This window comes from Monodon monoceros, unplaced genomic scaffold (genome assembly GCF_005190385.1).
Source record: "Monodon monoceros isolate NGI ecotype Baffin Bay Population unplaced genomic scaffold, NGI_Narwhal_1 Super_Scaffold_18, whole genome shotgun sequence".
NCBI lineage: Eukaryota > Metazoa > Chordata > Mammalia > Artiodactyla > Monodontidae > Monodon > Monodon monoceros.
Genome location: NW_021703774.1, coordinates 82,367,461 through 82,386,041, shown reverse-complemented (window position 1 = coordinate 82,386,041; position 18,581 = coordinate 82,367,461). Strand labels below are relative to the sequence as shown.

The 18,581-nt window shown below is 42.0% G+C and overlaps 1 long non-coding RNA gene across 2 annotated transcripts; it reads left to right on the top strand.

Moving 5' to 3' along the window:
- The first annotated feature begins 573 nt into the window (after positions 1–573).
- Positions 574–17,503, top strand: LOC114899966. 2 transcript variants are annotated; one of them, XR_003794668.1, is made up of 5 exons: positions 574–766; positions 6,472–6,630; positions 13,004–13,186; positions 14,115–14,183; positions 17,464–17,503. It is a non-coding gene; the product is annotated as an uncharacterized LOC114899966 (long non-coding RNA). The 2 variants fall into 2 exon arrangements; XR_003794669.1 differs by lacking the exon at positions 17,464–17,503 and adding an exon at positions 16,140–16,172.
- The last annotated feature ends 1,078 nt before the right edge of the window (positions 17,504–18,581 follow it).

Sequence of the window (18,581 nt, the reverse complement as noted above, 5' to 3'; positions counted from 1 at the left end):
TCAGGCACAACCTGGCCAAGAGATCCTGGAGGGAAGAGGTTAATCAACGCTATCAGATTTTATAGCCTCAGGTCATTACTCTTCCAGATGGAAAGCATCCCCAGTGGGGATGAAGAGATTTCCCCCAGGCCACCACGATCTCACTCATCTCCCCGCGCTGGTGCCCGGAACACTTGGCCGGGACACCTGTCCTCGCCTCCTTCACCAACCGCTCCCTGCTCCGCGGCGCTGCAGCCACGAAGCCCTCGAGGGCCGCCCCCAGTCCCCAGGAAACCAAGCTCTCCGTTCCCCGAGGCTCCCTCCCACCCCGCCCAAGCAGCCAGGGATCCCAGCGCGCCACCCGCCGTTACCCAGCTAACCGTTGTGCGTGGGTCGCGGCGCCGCGTGAGCGTGACGTGACGGGGCGGCTCGGGGCGTAGCTCCTCTCCGCGCCTGGCGACCCCACGCCCCGGGAGTTCGCCAGACACTGTGGGGAGGGGTGGGCGCCGCCGCCTTATACCACGCCGCGGGGGCCGGAGCATGCACGCAGGGGGCGGAGTTGGCCCTACGGGCCCCGCCCCCTCCGCCCGCCCTCACAGCGCTGACTTCGGTGTGGTTCCCCCTCGGCCGCCGTCGTCGGCTCCCGGTCCCGCTGGGTGTTCCCCCGCAACGTCGCGGCCACCACCACGCGTGCGGGACGCCAATGTCGGCCTCACCCTCAGTCTCTGGCGGAGAAAAGGGGAAACCGCTAAGGACGATGGGGCGTGCCCCCCGGCTCCTGACTCAGGTGTGGGGGGGAGATGGGCGCGCGGAAGAGCGGGGAAGTGACTGGAAGTGGGGGACTGGGCGGGGTTTGAGTGGACGCGGGTGCACCTCCGACCGGGAAGAGGCCGAGGGCTAGAGGTTAAGAGCGTGGGCTGTGGGCTCGCAGCTTGAGTTCTGTGACCTCGGGGAAGTCACTCAAACCCTCAGGGCCTGTTTCCTGCTCCCTAAAATGGCAACAGTAGTAGAAGCGACCTCATTTAGGAGATTTCCATGGTCTTTGAGGTACACAGAAGTCGGGAAAGAAGAGCGGGTAAGAGGATGGAAAGATTGGTCCAAGAGGGGGAGGGTGTGTGTGCGTGTGTGTGCGTGTGCGTGTGTGTGTGTGAAAGATGGAGAAATGGAGATTGCAGATAGGCCAAATTTTTGTGGACACTGAATGTTTGGGACAGGATGTAATTATGGCTGGCAGTTTTGGGGCGATTGATTATATACTAAACACTTCACCTGAATCCTCATGAGCCTGTGGAGTAGGTACTCTTGACAGTTTACAAATAAAGGACCTGAGGTTCAGAGGGGTTGGGTAACTTTACAGAGGCCACTGACCTAGTAGTGGCCAACATTTGAAGTCAGACTTCAGAGCCTGGTTTTTGTCATAAGAGCCATGGTTCTTGAGCAAGTCCAGATACCAAAGTGTATCTGTTAAAGTGATTAAATAATCTTGATTTGAGAAATACCAAAAAAGTATGTCAAGGCCCTTGCCTTCAAAGAATTTACAAGTTCTTTGGGGGCAACTGAGATACAAATCAGCCCAAATTTCTTGAGCATTTGCCATGCCAGGACCTGTCCTACCACTCCACCTTTTGTCTCACACACACACTTAATTCCCACAACACTTAAGAGTAGGCCTTATAGTTTCTGTTTTGCAAATGAATAACCTGAGGTTGAGGAGGAGTGGGGTTTGTGGGGTCAGGCCTTGCGCCCTCCTCTCAACCACTCTGCTTGTTTCACAGCAAAGTTTTCAGTAGCAGTTCAATATGTTAGTAGAAGACATTGCAGAATCTATGTTCAAGTACTGCTTGTGAGCAGTAATTGTTTTTTACCTTTGTAAATGCAGAGAAGAAAGGCACTTAAGGTCACTGGAGTGGCCAGAACTTAGATCAGCAGTGCTTCAGGATTGTTAGTGGCAGCAGCATTCAGAGTAGGTGGTAGATAGTTGAGTTAGGGAGACAGTGGGACAGTGTGGCTCGGGTGTAAATTTATAAGGGCCTGTACTATGGAATGGCAGTGCGAAGAGGTAGATAAGAGATTCCCAGGAAACTTCTCAAAGAAGGCACGTAAAGCAGCAGTATAGTGGGTCTGCCCAGTTTCCAACAAAGTACCTAATTAAGGTTGCTAGGGGAATAAAATTAGTGTTTGTGAAGCACTTGGAACAGAGCCTAGCATATAGCAAGTGCTCAATAAGTATTTTAAAAAATGAATAAATAGGAAATTAAGGAAATAATTTCATTTACAATAGCATCCAAAAGAATAAAAACACCTAGGGATAGGTTTAACTAAGGAGGTTGCAAAGATTTTAGGCAACTCTACTTTCTGAAGAAACACTGCCCACAAAACTGCCCTTACTTCAGACACCGTCTGCAAGATTGGGGGTCTCCAGGGTCACCCTCACTTCACACCATCTGGCCACAAATTTGGAGGTTCTCATAACCTTGCTTAGGATCAGTAATTTGCTAGAAAGACTCACAGAACACCCTGAAAGCTATTATATTCACAGTCACATTTATTACAGAAAAAGGATACATTGAAATCGAGCAAGGGAAGAGTAGCATAGGGCAGAATCTGGGAGGGGTCCAAACTCACAGTTCTGGTTGTCCTCTCCAGGTGAGGTCCTGAGTGGAGTTATCTCCTCTCAGCTATGATGTGTGACAGTGCTCTCAGAGTATTGCCAACCTGGGATATCACTCAAGCCCTGGTATCCATTGCTTTGTGAGGCTTCATTACTTGGCATGAATCATAGTCCATGTGATCAAACTAAAATCTCCAGTCACCTGCCTCCCTGAAGCTTGGGCTGTTACCATGTGACACAAAGCCCTAACTCTCCAATCACATTATTGGTCTTTCTGACATTGCCAGCCCTACCCTGAGTCATTTCATTAGCCTGAACTGAGAAGGGGCCCACCCTTAGACACCTCATTAGCATAAACTGTCAGAGTTGGTCTGAGGGACCCACTATGAATTACAGAGACACTCCTATCACTTGGGAAATTGCAAGGATGTGGTGGTCATCTCCCAGGAGCTGGGACAAAGGCCAGACCTCTCTTTAGATAAGGCCAGATTCCTTACTACACAAAAGTGGAAGACACACTGAAAACTGTAAAACGTTGCTGAAAGATACTAAAGAAGGCCTAAATAAGTGGAAAGACATCCATGTTCACGTATTGGGAGACTTAATATTGTTAAGATGGCAATACTACCCAGCGTGATCTACAGATTCAATGTAATACCTATTAAAATTGCAGGGCTTCCCTGGTGGCGCAGCGGTTGAGAGTCTGCCTGCCGATGCAGGGGACACAGGTTTGTGCCCCGGTCCGGGAAGATCCCACATGCCGTGGAGCAGCTGGGCCTGTGAGCCATGGCCACTGAGCCTGTGTGTCCGGAGCCTGTGCTCCACAACAGGAGAGGCCACAACAGTGAGAGGCCCGCGAACCCAAAAAAAAAATAAAATTGCAATAGCCCTTTTGGCAAAAGTGGTAAACTCATATGGAATTGTGCAGGATGCTGAATACTTAAAACAATATTGAAGAAGAACAAAGTTGGAGGACTCACATTTCCTTATTACAAAACTTATTACAAAGCTACAGTGATCAAAACAGTGTGGTACTAGCATAGGGATAGCTGTATAGACCAAGAGAATAGAAAGTCCAGAAACAAACTTACAAATCTAGGGCCAATTGATTTTTGAAAAGAATGCCAAGACCATTCAATGGGAAAAGAAATGTCTCTTCAACAAGTGGTGCTGGGACACGTGAATATCCATATGCAAAAGAATGAAGTTGCACCCCTACCTTATGCCATATACAAACATAAACTCAAAATGGATTAACCAATAACCTAAATGTAAGAACTAAACTATAAAACTCTTAGAAGAAAAGATGAGGGGTAAATCTTAATGACCTTGGATTTGGCAATGGATTTTTAGATACAATACCAAAAGAAGAGCAACAAAAGGAAAAGATAAATTGGGTTTCATCAAAATGAGAAGCTTTTGTGCATCAAAGGATGTTATCAAGAAAGTGAAAAGACAACCTACACAATGGGAGAAAATATTTGCAAATCAGGGTCTAATGTCCAGAATATGTAAAGAACTCTTACAACTCAACAACAAAAAGACAACCCAATTAAAAAATGAGCAAAGGATTTGAATAGGTGTTTTCCAAAAACGATGTGTAAGTGACCAACAAGCACATGACAAGGTACTCAACGTTATTAGTCATTAGAGAAATGCAAATCAGAAACACGAGATGCCACTCTATACCCACTAGGATGGCTATAATAATAATTTTTTAAGGAAAGTATGTATTGGCAAGAATGTGGAGAAATTTGAAAACTTGCACATTGCTCATGGGGGTATAAAATGGTATAGCCACTGTGGAACAGTTTGGCAGTTCCTCAAAAGTAAACATAAGGGCTTCCCTGGTGGCGCAGTGGTTGAGAGTCTGCCTGCCGATGCAGGGAACACGGGTTCGTGCCCCGGTCTGGGAAGATCCCACATGCCGTGGAGCGGCTGGGCCCGTGAGCCATGGCCGCTGAGCCTGCACATCCGGAGCCTGTGCTCCGCCAACAGGAGAGGCCACAACAGTGAGAGGACCGCGTACCGCAAAAAAAAAAAAAAAAAAAGTTAAACATAATATTACAACAAGACCCAGCAATTCTAAGTATATACCCCCAAAATTGAAAACAGGTATTCAAACAAATAGTTGTACAGGAGTTTCATAGCACTATTCACAATAGCCAAAAGTTGGAAACAACCCGATGTGCATCATTAAATGTATGGATAAACAAATGTGATATAGCCATACAATGGAATATTATTTGGTCACAGAAGGATTGGAGTACTGGTACATGCTACAACATGGATGAGCCTCGAAAAGATGTTAAGTGAGAGTAGCCAGTCACAAAGGGTCTCAAATTGTGAATATCCAGACACAAAAGGTCAGAAATTGTATGATTCCATTTTATTAAATATCCAGAATTGGTAAATCTAGAGAGACAGAAAGATTAATGTTGCCAGGGGCTGGGAGAATGACTTTTTAATGGACACGGAGTTTTCTTTTAGGGTAATGAAAATGATTTGGAACTTGATACAGGTGTTGGTTGGTGGTTGTACAACATTGTGAATGTACTAAATACCACTGAAATGTATACTTTAAAATGGTTAACTTTATGTTATATGAATTTACTGCAATAAATCAAATAAATAAATGGAGAAAAAGATTTTCCATGAATTAAATGAAGTTTCTTCTTTGTGTTAAGAGAATCATGTCTAAGTTTATAATTTAAACTTTATATATCTTAAAGAGGGCCAATGTGATAGTCAGAAGCCACCCTCCTCCCCCAAGATGTCCATGTCCTAATCCTTGGAATCTGTGAGTACGTTATTTACATGACAAAGGGGAATTAGGGTTGCAGATGGAATTAAATTTGCTAGTCAGCTGACCTTAAAATAGGGAGATCATCCTGGATTGTCTGGGCCCAATATAATTAAGAGTCCTTAAAAGTGGGAGAGAGTAGGCAGACAGGTCAGAGTGATGCAGTGTGAGGACTTGACCTGCTGTTGCTGGCTTTTAAGATGGAGGAAGGGGGGCACCAGCCAAGGAATGCAGGTGGCCTCTAGAGTCTGGGAAGGGCAAAGAAACAGACTCTCCTCTAGAGCCTCCAGAAGGCTTGACACCTTGATTTTAGCCCAGTGAGGCCTGTGTTGGACTTCTGACCTGTAAAACTGTAAGATAATAAATCTAGGTTGCTGTTGTTGTTTCTAAAATATTTATTTGGTTGCATTGGGTCTTAGTTGCAGCAGGTGGGCTCCTTAGTTGTGGCATGTGAACTCCTAGTTGCAGCATGCATGTGGGATCTAGTTCCCCGATGAGGGATTGAACCAAGACCCCTGCATTGGGAGTGTGGAGTCTTAACCACTGCACCTCCAGGGAAGTCCCCTAAATCTATGTTGTTTTAAGCCACTAACTTTGTGATAATTTGTTACAGCCATGATGGAAAACTAACACAGACAGCATAAATGTGTATACTTCAGGCCTCACAAAACTTGTATCTTCCTACTGACAATGAATATTTTTATTAAGAGTACAGGCTTTGGAGTTGGAAGACCAGGTGCTATAACTTGCTAGCTATGTTTCTGTGGGCAATTCACTGAACTCTTCTAGGCTTCAGTTTCCTCACCAGGAACATTGGAGATAATACCTACAAACCCGATGTGTCATGAGAATCAAAAGAGAAAATTATTGGTGAAACTGGGAAAGTGCTCTGAGAGTGGTTTTTTGTTTTATTTTTTTTTAATATAAATTATCAGTAAAGGGTGCTTAAGGGGGAAAGGTCCAGAGTTACTCTAATATTTTAGCTGGAAATAGAGAAATAGAGAAGGTGGGAAGAGGAAACAGTTTGAGTGAACTGGAGGAAATGATAAAGCAGGTACAATTCTTACTATTTTTCCAGATGTCATCCTTGTTTTAAGCCAGTATAAGAGGAATTTTAGAGTTGGCAGAAGCCTGGAAATCATGTAACCAACGCTCAACCTTATGCAGATGTGGAAGCTGAAATCCAGAAGCTAGAAGACTTTCTTCAAACCACTCAGCTAATGAATGGTTTCACCAGGTGAATAGACAAGTTTTCTGGACTTTACTGTCTAAAGCATAACCTTTAAGATAAAAAGTGTTTCTTTACTGCAAACCAGAGGGGATACAGTGCCCTCTAGTGGCTTTTTATTTTATTATACAAATCCCCATTACTTCACATTTCTGTTTTAAAGGTTGAGAAGGAGATGATGCAAGCTAGGCTGCCTTAGAGAAGGACCTTACAGTTATTTGCAAACTCAGATTTCAAGGTTTCAAGCAAGTTCTAACTTGAGAAATTAGGGGCTAGGATGAGAAACACCATTAAAGGAAAAGGGGTGGGGAATTTGTAAATGCAAATTTGGACATTTGTGCTGAATACACTGCTCAAATATTTTATCTGGAAAATGAGAAAAACACGTTTTGGTTGTGTTTCCACTGACAAACTCAGTGAAATCAAAAAGGTTCACTTTTCGTTTTATTGAGATACAGTCCTCATAACATAAAATCCACCATTTAAAAGTGTAAGCTTAAGTAGTTTTCAGTATATTCACCATGTTGTGCAACCATCACCACTATCTAATTGCAGAATATTTCCATCTCCCCCCACACCCCAAAAAAAACCAAACAATTAGAAGTTGATTCCAATTCCCCCCGCCCCATCCCCTGACAATTGCTAATGTACTTTCTGTCTCTATATATTTGTCTATTCTGGATATTTTATATAAATGGAATGTGAACTTTCATCTCTGGCTTCTTTCATTTAGCATAGTGTTTTCAAGGTTCACCCATATTGTAGCATGTATCAGTACTTAGTTCCTTTTTATGGCTGAATAATATTCTGTTGTACGGATATATCACATTGTATTTATTTGTTCATCAATTGATGGGTATTGAGTTGTTTACACTTTTTAAAAGAATTTGTTTATTTATTTTTGGCTGTGTTAGGTCTTCGTTGTTGTGTGCGGGCTTTCTCTAGTTGTGGCGAGTGCGGGCTACTCTTGTGGTGCGCTGTCTTCTCATTGCAGTGGCTTTTCTTGTTGCGGAGCATGAACTCTAGGCACACTGGCTTCAGTAGTTGTGGCACTCGGGCTCAGTAGTTGTGGCTCACGGGCTCTAGAGCGCAGGCTTAGTAGTTGTGGCGCATGGGCTTAGTTGCTCCGCGGCATGTGGGATCTTCCTGGACCAGGGATTGAACCCACGTCCCCTGTGTTGGCAGGCAGATTCTTAACCACTGCGCCACCAGGGTAGTCCCTCTATGTTTAACTTTTTGAAGAACTATCAAACAATGTATGTTCCAACTGTCTCATATTTTCCAACACTTGTTTTTTCCATTTTATTATTAATATTAATATTGCCATTCTAATGGGTATAAAGTAGTATCTCATGTGGTTTGTTTTAAATTTTGAAATCAATTTTTTCTCTTTTTTTATTTTTGTTTTTATTTGTGGTGAAATACACAAAACATAGAATTTACCTTCATAACTATTTTAGGTATATAGTTCATTAATGTTAAGTATATTCACATTGTGGTGCAACCAATTTCCAAAACTCCACCTTGTAAAACTGAAACTATGCCCGTTAAGCAACTCCCCATTCTCCTCTCCCCTCAACCACCATTCTACTTTCTGTCTCTATGAATTTGATGACTCTAGGGTATCTCATATTAATGGAATAGTATTTGTCTTTTTGGGACTGGCTTATTTCACTTAGCATAATGTCCTCAAAAGTTCATCCATGTTGTAGCATGTGTCAGAATTTCCTTTCTTTTTTTTTTTGTGGTATGCAGGCCTCTCACTGCTGTGGCCTCTCCCGTTGCGGAGCACAGGCTCCGGACACGCAGGCTCAGTGGCCATGGCTCACGGGCCCAGCCTCTCTGCTGCATGTGGGATCTTCCCGGACCGGGGCACGAACCCGTGTCCCCTGCATCGGCAGGCGGACTCTCAACCACTGCGCCACCGGGGAAGCCCTCCTTTCTTTTTAAAGTTGAATAGTATTCCGCTGTAGGACTTCCCCGGCACTCCAGTGGTTAAGACTGTGCTTCCACTGCAGGGGGCACAGGCTTGATCCCTGGTTGATCCCGCATACCGTGCGGTGCGGCCAAATAATAATAATAATATTCCATTGTATATATACACCACATTTTATTTATCCATTCACTTGTCGATGGACCCTTGGGCTGCCTCTACCATTTGGCTTTATGAATAACACTGCTATGAACATGGGTGTACAAATATTTCTTCGAGACCCTCTTTTCAATTCTTTTGGTGTATGCCTAGAAATGGAGTTGCTGACTCATATATAAATCTGTTTTTAATTTCTTGAGAAACTGCCATACTGTTTTCCATAGTGGCTGCGCTATTTTATATTCCTATCAACAGTGGCCAAGGGCTCCAATTTTTCCATATCCTCCAACACTTGTTATTTTCTGTTTTTTTTTGATAATAGCCGTTCAGTTGGTGTGAGGTAGCATCTCTGTGGTTTTGATTTCCATTTCTCTAATGACTAATGATGGTGAGCATCTTTTTATGTGTTTGTTGGCTATTTGTATATCCTTGGAGAAATGTATTACAAATCCTTTACCCATTTTTTAATTGGATTGTCTTTTTATTGTTGAGTTGGATGAGTTCTTTATATATTCTGGATTCAAATCCTTTTTATCAAGATACATGATTTGCAAAAGGATTTATTTTAAACTGTCCTCTATTGAGGTATACTTTACATAGAGTAAAATATACAGATCTTAAGTGTAGAGCTGAATGAAGTTTGATAAATTTATACATACCTGTAACTTTCATCCAGGGCAAGTTAAAGAATATTTTTGTCACCCCAGATAATTCCCTTGGGACCCTTTCCGTGCAGTCGCCCATTCCTCTCTGCCCAATGCAATGATTATTTTTATTTGTCAATAGAAATTGGTTTTCCATGTTTCTGAAATTCATAAAACAAATTGTGTAATATGTACCACTTGTGTCTGGCTTCTTTTACTCAACATTGTATCTGTGAGATTCATCTGTGTTATTGCATATATTCAGTTGATACTTTTTTATTGCTGGATTTTAAATTTTGATGAAGTCCAATTTATCCACTTTTTTTTTTGTGGGGGGAGGCTGTTGTTGTTTTTTACAGTTAGTGCTTTTTGTGTTCTATATGAAAAATGTTTTCTGACCTCCCGTTCCTCTACGACCAGGTTGCAAAGATATGTTCCTATATTTTCTTCTGAAAGATTTAGAGTTTTAGCTTTCACATTTAGACCTATGATGCACATCAAATACATTTTTGTTTAATATGCAGTGAAGTTGAGGGGTGGTTGGTGTTTTTTTTTTTTTCTCCCACAGATATCCAGTTGTTCCAGCACTGTTTATTGGGAAACTTTTTCATCCTTCATAAATTGCTTTGGTTATTTTTTTAAAATTAATATATGGGGGCTTCCTTGGTGGCGCAGTGGTTGAGAGTCAGCCTGCCGATGCAGGGGACATGGGTTCATGCCCCGGTCCGGGAAGATCCCGCATGCCGCGGAGCGGCTGGGCCCGTGAGCCATGGCCGCTGAGCCTGCGCGTCCGGAGCCTGTGCTCCACAACGGGAGAGGCCACAACAGTGAGAGGCCCGCGTATGGCAATATGGTATATATGTGTAGGTCTATTTTTAGACTCTGTGTTCTGTATTGCTGATCTATTTGTCCATTCTAATGCCATTACTACCTTATCTTTCATTAATATAGCTTTTTATTTTAATAAGTCTTGAAATTAGGTAGTTTGCCCTAGAGCTTTGCCCTTTTTTTTCAATATTGTTTTAGTTATTCTAAGTCCTATCCACTTCTGTATAAATTTTAAAATAAGTTGTCAATTTCAACCAAAAAAGCCCATTTGGGGTTTTTATTGGGATTGCATTGAATCTATAGAACATATGGTGAGAATTGTCATCTTAACAGTATTAAGTCTTCTAATCCGTGAACATGGTATTATATCTCTTCATCTGATTAGGTCTCCTTTAGGCTCTCTCAGCAATGTCTTGTTTTAATGTAGAAGTTTTGCACAGTTTCATTAAAATTATTCTAGGTATTTTTGGTTATTTTAAAATAGCATTGTTTTATTTTAACTTTTGAATTGCTCATTGCTAGTAGAAATGAAATTTATTTTTCATATTGAATTTGTATCTGTAACCTTGCCAAATTCACTTATTATTTCTAGTAATTTGTTTGTAGATTTCCTTGGATTTTCTACATACACAATCATGTCATCTGCAAAAAAGAAAGTTTTACTTTTTTCTTACAATCTTAATCCCTTTTCCTTTTCCTTGCCTTACTGTACTGGCTAAGCCCACCAGTACAATGGTAAATAGTAGACATAAGAATGGACATCTTTATTTTAATTTTAGAGGGAAGTGTTAAATATTTCACCTTTAAGTTTGATGTCAGCTATAAGATTTTATATACAGCCTTATCAGATTAATGAATTTCCTTTCAATTTTTAGTTTTTTAAGAGTTTTTAAAATATTTATTTATTTATTTTGGCTGCGCTGGATCTTCATTGCGGCACACGGGATCTTCATTGTGGCACACGGGATATTTACTTGCAGCATGCGGGCTCCTTAGTTGTGGCATGAGAACTCTTAGTTGAAGCATGCATGCAGGATCTAGTTCCCCGACCAGGGATCGAACCTGGGTCCTCTGCATTGGGAGTGCGGAGTCTTACCCACTGGACCCCAGGGAAGTCCCTGCTAAGAGTTTTTATCATGAACAGGTGTTAAATTTTATGAAATGCATTCTGTATATTTACTGAGATAATTACATGCTTTTTCTCCTTAATTCTGTTACTATGGTAAATTACACTATTTGATTTCCTTTTTAAAAATACCTTTTATTATGGAAAGTTTCAAACACATAAAAAGTAAATAGAATAGTATAATAAACTCCCAGGTTACCCATCACCTAACTTCTTTTTTGTGTGTGTGTGGTATGCGGGCCTCTCACTGTGTGGCCTCTCCCGTTGTGGAGCACAGGCTCCGGACGCGCAGGCTCAGCGGCCATGGCTCACGGGCCCAACCGCTCCGCGGCATGTGGGATCCTCCCGGACCAGGGCATGAACCCGCGTCCCCTGCATCGGCAGGCGGACTCTCAACCACTGCGCCACCAGGGAAGCCCGTCACCTAACTTCTTATACCATTTGCACCCTCATCAAATCCCCACACTTAAAAGTTCGTTCAGGTTTTTTGTTTTGGATCTTTTCTATTTGTCACTTTCTCTCTAATTCTTTTCCTTCCCCATTTTCTCCCTCTTCTACTTTCCCTTTCTCCTCATACCTTGTTCTTCTCCTCCTTCTGCCTCTTTCCTTCCTTATTACTCCCCCTTGCTTCTTTCTCTTCCTCTTTTCCTCCTCTTCTCCCCTCTTCCCCTCATCCTCCTCATCTTCCTCTTTTTCTAGTAAAGTTGACAAATTCCTTATTATTATTTAATAAAGATAAATGAATTCAATGAAATTCTTTTCTTGCACGCCCTTTTATACAATTCAAATTAACAAAGTTTTCTGTATACAATTTAATCTATTAGAATACTACCAGAATTTTTGTCAAGCACTGAAATGTTACACATTAGTCATGATTATAAATTCCATCAATGTAGTCTAAAATACGTAAGTGTATTAACTGGAACTTAGTTAATTACAGAGACTTCTTACCTTTCCTTTCTTTTTTTTTTTGGCAGATACATTGCTCATTTATTTGCTCCATGTTTGAAAAGAATTTCAAAGTAAAATAACTTTATACACCATACAATTCAGAGCAGAGTTGGGCTCAGGGGACCACTTCATGGTTCACAGGGTGGGCAGAACCCTCTGTCTCCAAACATTTTTTGCACTAGTTTGACTTTCTGCTGTGAGTCCTGGTCCCAGTCTTGCTTGAAACCCCATGAGGTTAAGTTCACCACCCAAGGGGGCTGTAATTTCCCCAGCCATAGGGATGAGCTGCTAGTTCAGAGGTGAAAGAGGGCTTCCTGGAAGGGACCAATAAAGCCCCTGCAGCAGAAACAGGAGGAGACAAGGGCAGAAGGCACGGTGCTGAACCAGAGAGCCTCTGGGGGATGGTGGAGCTCTCAGGATCCAGCATTTCCCTGTGCTCAACCGTGGGTTTCCATTCGGTAGAACAGGGTCTACCTTAGAAAGCAGCAGAAACTTTCTTCTAGTAGCTTCCAAAACCTGAAGACAGGGCCCAGCAGGAATTTCGACTGGACCCAGGAGATCCCAGGATGCCAGGAAGCTACAAGCCCTTGATTATTGAGGTGGCCCAGCCAATGGGCCCAGCTCCTGGAAGGCACAGTAAGGTAGTTTTGCAAGGACAGCCCACGACTAGGACAGACAGACCCATGCAAACACACTGGAGTTGGTAAAAGGGACTCCATATTGCTCATTCCCTAACTCCAGGTTCGACACCCATTGTTCAAAAGACACAAAGTGAACACCGTTCTTGGGGTTGGAGGACACATGGCTGGCCTCAAAGGGGACTCTCCTCCACCGCCGGATGCGAAAAGGATTCGAAGAGAAATGACGCAGGACAGCCTGGTTGATGTCTAGAGTTTGGACAATTAGCCAATATATACATATACGGTTAGTGCCTCTTCGTTCCATCCAGCAGTCAGAGACACAAATCTCAGTCTTTCCACTATCCAGGAGTTCTGGCCAGAAACCCTCCTTCTCCAGGTCCAAAACTTCCTTTCTTCGAAACCACCTGTAACCAGGTAGGTAGTAGGCAGGTAGAAAGTGGACATCACAAGGAGCTGCAGGCATGCCCTTACATTTTCCCTCCTTTGTCCAGCCGTCCCCACCACTCAGCATAGGCTGTTCTGGGAAGCCATCTAGGCCCCTGGGGTTCAGGAGGAGGTTGCGCCCTATGGGTCTGTGCTCGCAGAAGTGGCCCAGGACGCAGGGCCTGTGGTCGGCGGCGGCGGCAGGCAGGTGCTGACGATGGGCCACAGGGCGGCGTGTTTCCGGGGCAGGATGCTCAGTCACAGGGCCTGGCAGCCCACTAGGTCGCGCCAGTGCCTGCCCACCTGGTGGTGGTGCCTGAGCAGCATGTGTTGGGGCACATGGCTCAATACCATTAGGAGCAGGTCGGCTGGCAGTTGGTTCGGGCCCAGCGCCTCCTCGGATTCCTGCTCTAGCGCCTCCTCGGATTCCTGCTCCAGCAAGGGGATCCCGACAGGCTGGCCCTTGGAGGAGGGCTTCTCACCAGGCTCAGCTGCAACCTGCATCTCAGCCAGCGCCCCTCCTGGGTGGGCCATCACCTTGCTTCACGTCTCTTTCCTTTCTAAGACAAGTTAGAGCACTTTATCATTTTGCTGTTTTGGGTAAATAATCTGAAAATGCACTGCTTATGGCTATGCTTAACAAGTTGTGATATATGGTGGAAAATAGGAATAATACAGGGCCAAAAAGATAACCTTTAAGTATTTTATACTTTTTTGACTTAGGGCGCATGCAAGTTAAATGAAAATTTTGAGGTTTATATGGTTGTTTTTCGTTGTTGTTGTTGCAGGTTTTACCATCTGAAGAGGATAGAATGAAAAAAGAAATGAGAAATCAGCTTGTGAGAAAAAAAAATAAGGTAATTTGGATGTTATATGAAAGAATATCTTCAAACCTATGCTTACTTTGGCAAAATTATAAAAATTTTAATGGCAAAATATAGCTGGAAGAAACAGGATAATGAATCTAACTTACATTCCCATCTTACTTTAAAAGAGGAAAATATTTTACTAATACAAGTCATGTAGAATAGCTAATGAAGTGAAATGTGTGAAATGAAACGAAATGAAATGAAACTTAATATTATCATTATCTGGGTGCTCTTGAGAAGCAGTGATTATTTCATCAAAAGAAAAAGTGTTGATTTGAAGATATTGTCACATTGTATAAGAAATTAGAAAATCACATTTATCATGTAGCTACATTTTTCATATTAAAACTCTAAGGATAGTTCTAAACATTCTTATGCTATTCCAACTCTGAAAATTGCTTGGAAAAACTTTTAGATAATTAAAATTCGCTTTTCTGGGACAAGATTGCATTAGCCCTACCCTTACAACCAAATTCCTCCAAACACTCATTTGCAGGTGTCAGTAGTACACACCATTTTAAACAATACTGCCACAGAAATCATCAGTCACATAAACATGTACTGCTCCCGTAGCCAGACTCCACATCCAATAAAAACACGTGCGTTTGTTCTTCTTTCCCCTCTACCCCCAAATAAAAAATAAACAAACAAATCCCCTAACTAGGGAGCTACCAGAGAGAAGGTGGAGGTGAGGCTGAAGGTAGGAGCTGCTAGAGCACAGTAATCACATTTCCTCTCCTCCAGCCCCCCTCCCCTCTCCATTTTAAATTGAGGTAATAAAGGTAAAATTACACGTGTAGATCTTAAGCGATCAATTTAATGAGCTTTGACAATCTTATATTCCTCTCTAACCACCAGCTGAAAAAAAAGATATAGAACATTCTGTCACCCCAGGAGGTTTCTTCATGCCCTTTCCAGTCTGTTCCCCCTCTTTCCAAGGAAACACACATCCGATTTCTGTCCCCATAGCCTTGTTTAGCATTGTCCTGGACTTCATATATGGAATCATACAGTAATGTACTATTTTATACCTGGACACTTTCACTCAGCATATTTCTAAGATTATCCATGTTGCCGCTAATTTCAGTAGCATGTTCCTTTTAGTTTCTGAGTAGTATTTCATTATATGAATATACCACATTTTTTTAAGACTTTATTTTTTAGAACAGTTTTAGGTTTACAATAAAGTTGAGAGGAAGGTGAAAAGATTTTCCATATACCTGCTGCCCCCATACATGCACAGCCTTCCCCATTATCAACATCACTCACCAAAATGGTACAATTTCCTACCAAGGATGACCCGACATTGATACATCATAATCCCCAAAGTTCATAGTTTACCTAAGGGTTTATTCCTGGTGTTGTACATTCTATGGTTTTGGACAAATGTATAATGACATGTATCTATCTTTATATAATATCATACACAATATTTTCACTGCCCTAAAAGTTCGTTGTCCTCTGTCTATTCATCTTCTCCACCCCCCAACTCCCCCTTCAAATCCCTGGCAACCATTGATCTTTTCACTGTCTCTATAGTTTTACCTTTTCCAATGATTCATATAGTTGGAATCACATAGTATGTAGCCTTTTCAGATTGGCTTCTTTCACTTAGGAATATGCATTTAAAATTCCTCCATGTCTTTGCATGGCTTGATAGTTCATTTCTTTTTAGTGGTAAATAATATTTCATTTTCTGGGTTATGTTAATGTATCCATTCATCTACTGTAGGACATCTTGGTTGCTTCCAAGTTTTAGCAATTATGAATAAAGCTGCTCTGAACCTCCTTCTGCAGGTTTTTAGGTGGATATAAGTTTTCAATTCTATTGGGTAAATACCAAAGAACACGATTGCTTGATTGTTTGGTACAAGTAAATTTTGTCTTGTAAAGAACCACCAAACTGTCTTCCAAAGTGGCTGTACCATTTTGCATTCCCACCAGCAATGAATAAAAGTTCCGAGACTTCCTGGTGGCCCAGTGGTTAAGAATCCGCCTGCCAATGCAGGGGATACAGGTTTGAGCCCTGGTCTGGGAAGATCCCACATGCCACGGAGCAACTAAGCCGTGTGCCACAACTACTGAGCCTGCGTTCAAGAGCCCGTGAGCCACGACTACTGAGCCCACATGCCACAACTACTGAAACCCACGTGCCTAGAGCCCGTGCCCTGCAACAAGAGAAGCCACCACAATGGGAAGCAGGTGCACCACAACATAGAGTAGCCCCCGCTCACTGCAACTAGAGAAAGCCCGCACACAGCAACGAAGGCCCAATGCAGCCAAAAATAAATAAATAAATAAATAAATTATTTTGTAAAGTTCCTGTTGCTTCACCTCCTCACCAGTGTTTGGGGTTGTCAGTGTTCTGGATTTTGGCCAGTCTAATAGGTGTGCAGTAGTGTCTTATTGTTTTAATTTGCATTTCCCTGATGATATATGATGTGGAGCATCTTTTCATATGATTACTTGCCATTTGTATATCTTCTTTGGTGTTAAGGTTTTTGGCCCATTTTAAAATCTGGTTTTCTTATTGTTCAGTTTTCAGAGTTCTTTGTGTATTTTGATTAATAGTCCTTTGTCAGATGTGTCTTTTGCAAATATTTTCTCCCAGTCTGTGGCTTTTCTTCTAATTCTCTTGGTAACTGTGTTTCTCAGAGCCAAGTTTTTTAATTTTAATGAAGTAAATCTTATCAATTATTTCCTTCATGGATTACACCAGAATTTTTTAAACCCATTATTCTGTTTATATACTTATAGTTTATTTCCAATTTGGGAGCTTTATAACAAACACTGCTGTGACTATTTGTATAGACACATGCTTTTCTCTCTCTTTGGTAGATACCTAAAAGTAGAATTATTAGGTCATAGGGTAAAGGTATGTTTAAGTTCATTAGAGGGGACTTCCCTGGCAGTCCAGTGATTAGGACTCCGTGCTTCCACCGCAGGGGGCGTGGGTTCCATCCCTGGTCAGGGAACTAGAACGCCACTTGCCGTGCAGCATGGCCAAAAAAAAAAGTTCATTAGAAACTACTAAGTCCTCCAAACTGTTTGTACTATTTTACCAGCAATGTATTACAGGTCAAGTTGCTCCATATTCTTGTTAACATTTAACATTGTTCGAGTTTTTTTTACTGTGGCCATTCTGATGCATAGGAAATGGTACCTTATTGTGGTTTTAATTTGCATTTTCTTGATGACTGGTGATGTTTAGTACCTTTTCATGTGCTTATTTGACATCATATGCATTCTTTTTTTTTTTTTTTTGCAGTACGCGGGCCTCTCACTGCTGTGGCCTCTCCCGTTGTGGAGCACAGGCCCCGGACACGCAGGCCCAGCGGCCATGGCTCACGGGCCCAGCCGCTCTGCGGCATGTGGGATCCTCCCGGACCGGGGCACGAACCTGCGTCCCCCGCATTGGCAGGCGGACTCTCAACCACTGCGCCACCAGGGAAGCCCTGTATTCTTTTTTAAAGTTGAAATATAGCTGAGGTACAATAGTATTTTAGTTTCAGGTATATAATACTGTGATTCAATATTTTTATAGATTATACTCCATTTAAGGTTATTATAAAGTATTGGCTATATTCCCTGTGCTGTACAATATATCCTTGTAGATTATTCACTTTATACATAGTAGTTTGTACCTCTTAATCCCGTACCCCTATAACTCCCCACCCCCTTCACTCTCCCCAGTGGCAACAACTAGTTTGATCTCTATACCTGTGAGTCTGTTTCTCTTTTGTTATATTCATTCACTTGTTTTAATTTTTAGATTTCACATATAAGTGACAACATACAGTATTTGTCTTTGTCTGTCTGTCTGACTTATTTCACATAGTGTAATACCCTCTGTATCCATCCATGTTGTTGCAAGTGGCAAGATTTTTTTTTTCTGGCTGAGTAATATTCGTGTGTGTGTGTGTGTGTGTGTGTTTTCTTGTTAATTCATCTGTTGATGGACATTTTGGTTGCTTCCATATCTCGGCTATTGTAGATAGCGCTGCAGTGAATATCTGTGCACATGTGTCTTTCAAAGGAAATTGCAAACATTAATAAACTTCCCTCTCAATAGTTCAGCATACATAGCACTAACTAGTGTTCAGTATTTGTTGACAGTATTTTTTCCTTTCAGGAAAATTTGAATGACTATATTTTATGGTTGTAATTTGTAATATTAACTTATTAAGGTTATTGACTTTACCAGAGCAAATTTTTGATCATTATAAATAGAAAATTTTGAAACTGGAATATTACATAATAATTTATTTCTCCATTTTATTTTGCTTGCACAGTACTGAAATGATTGATGATTGATCAAAATAAGTAGTCACAAATGGTAGCAGATTTTTAAAATAGCTCATGGAATTTTAGGAAATTAGGTCTAAA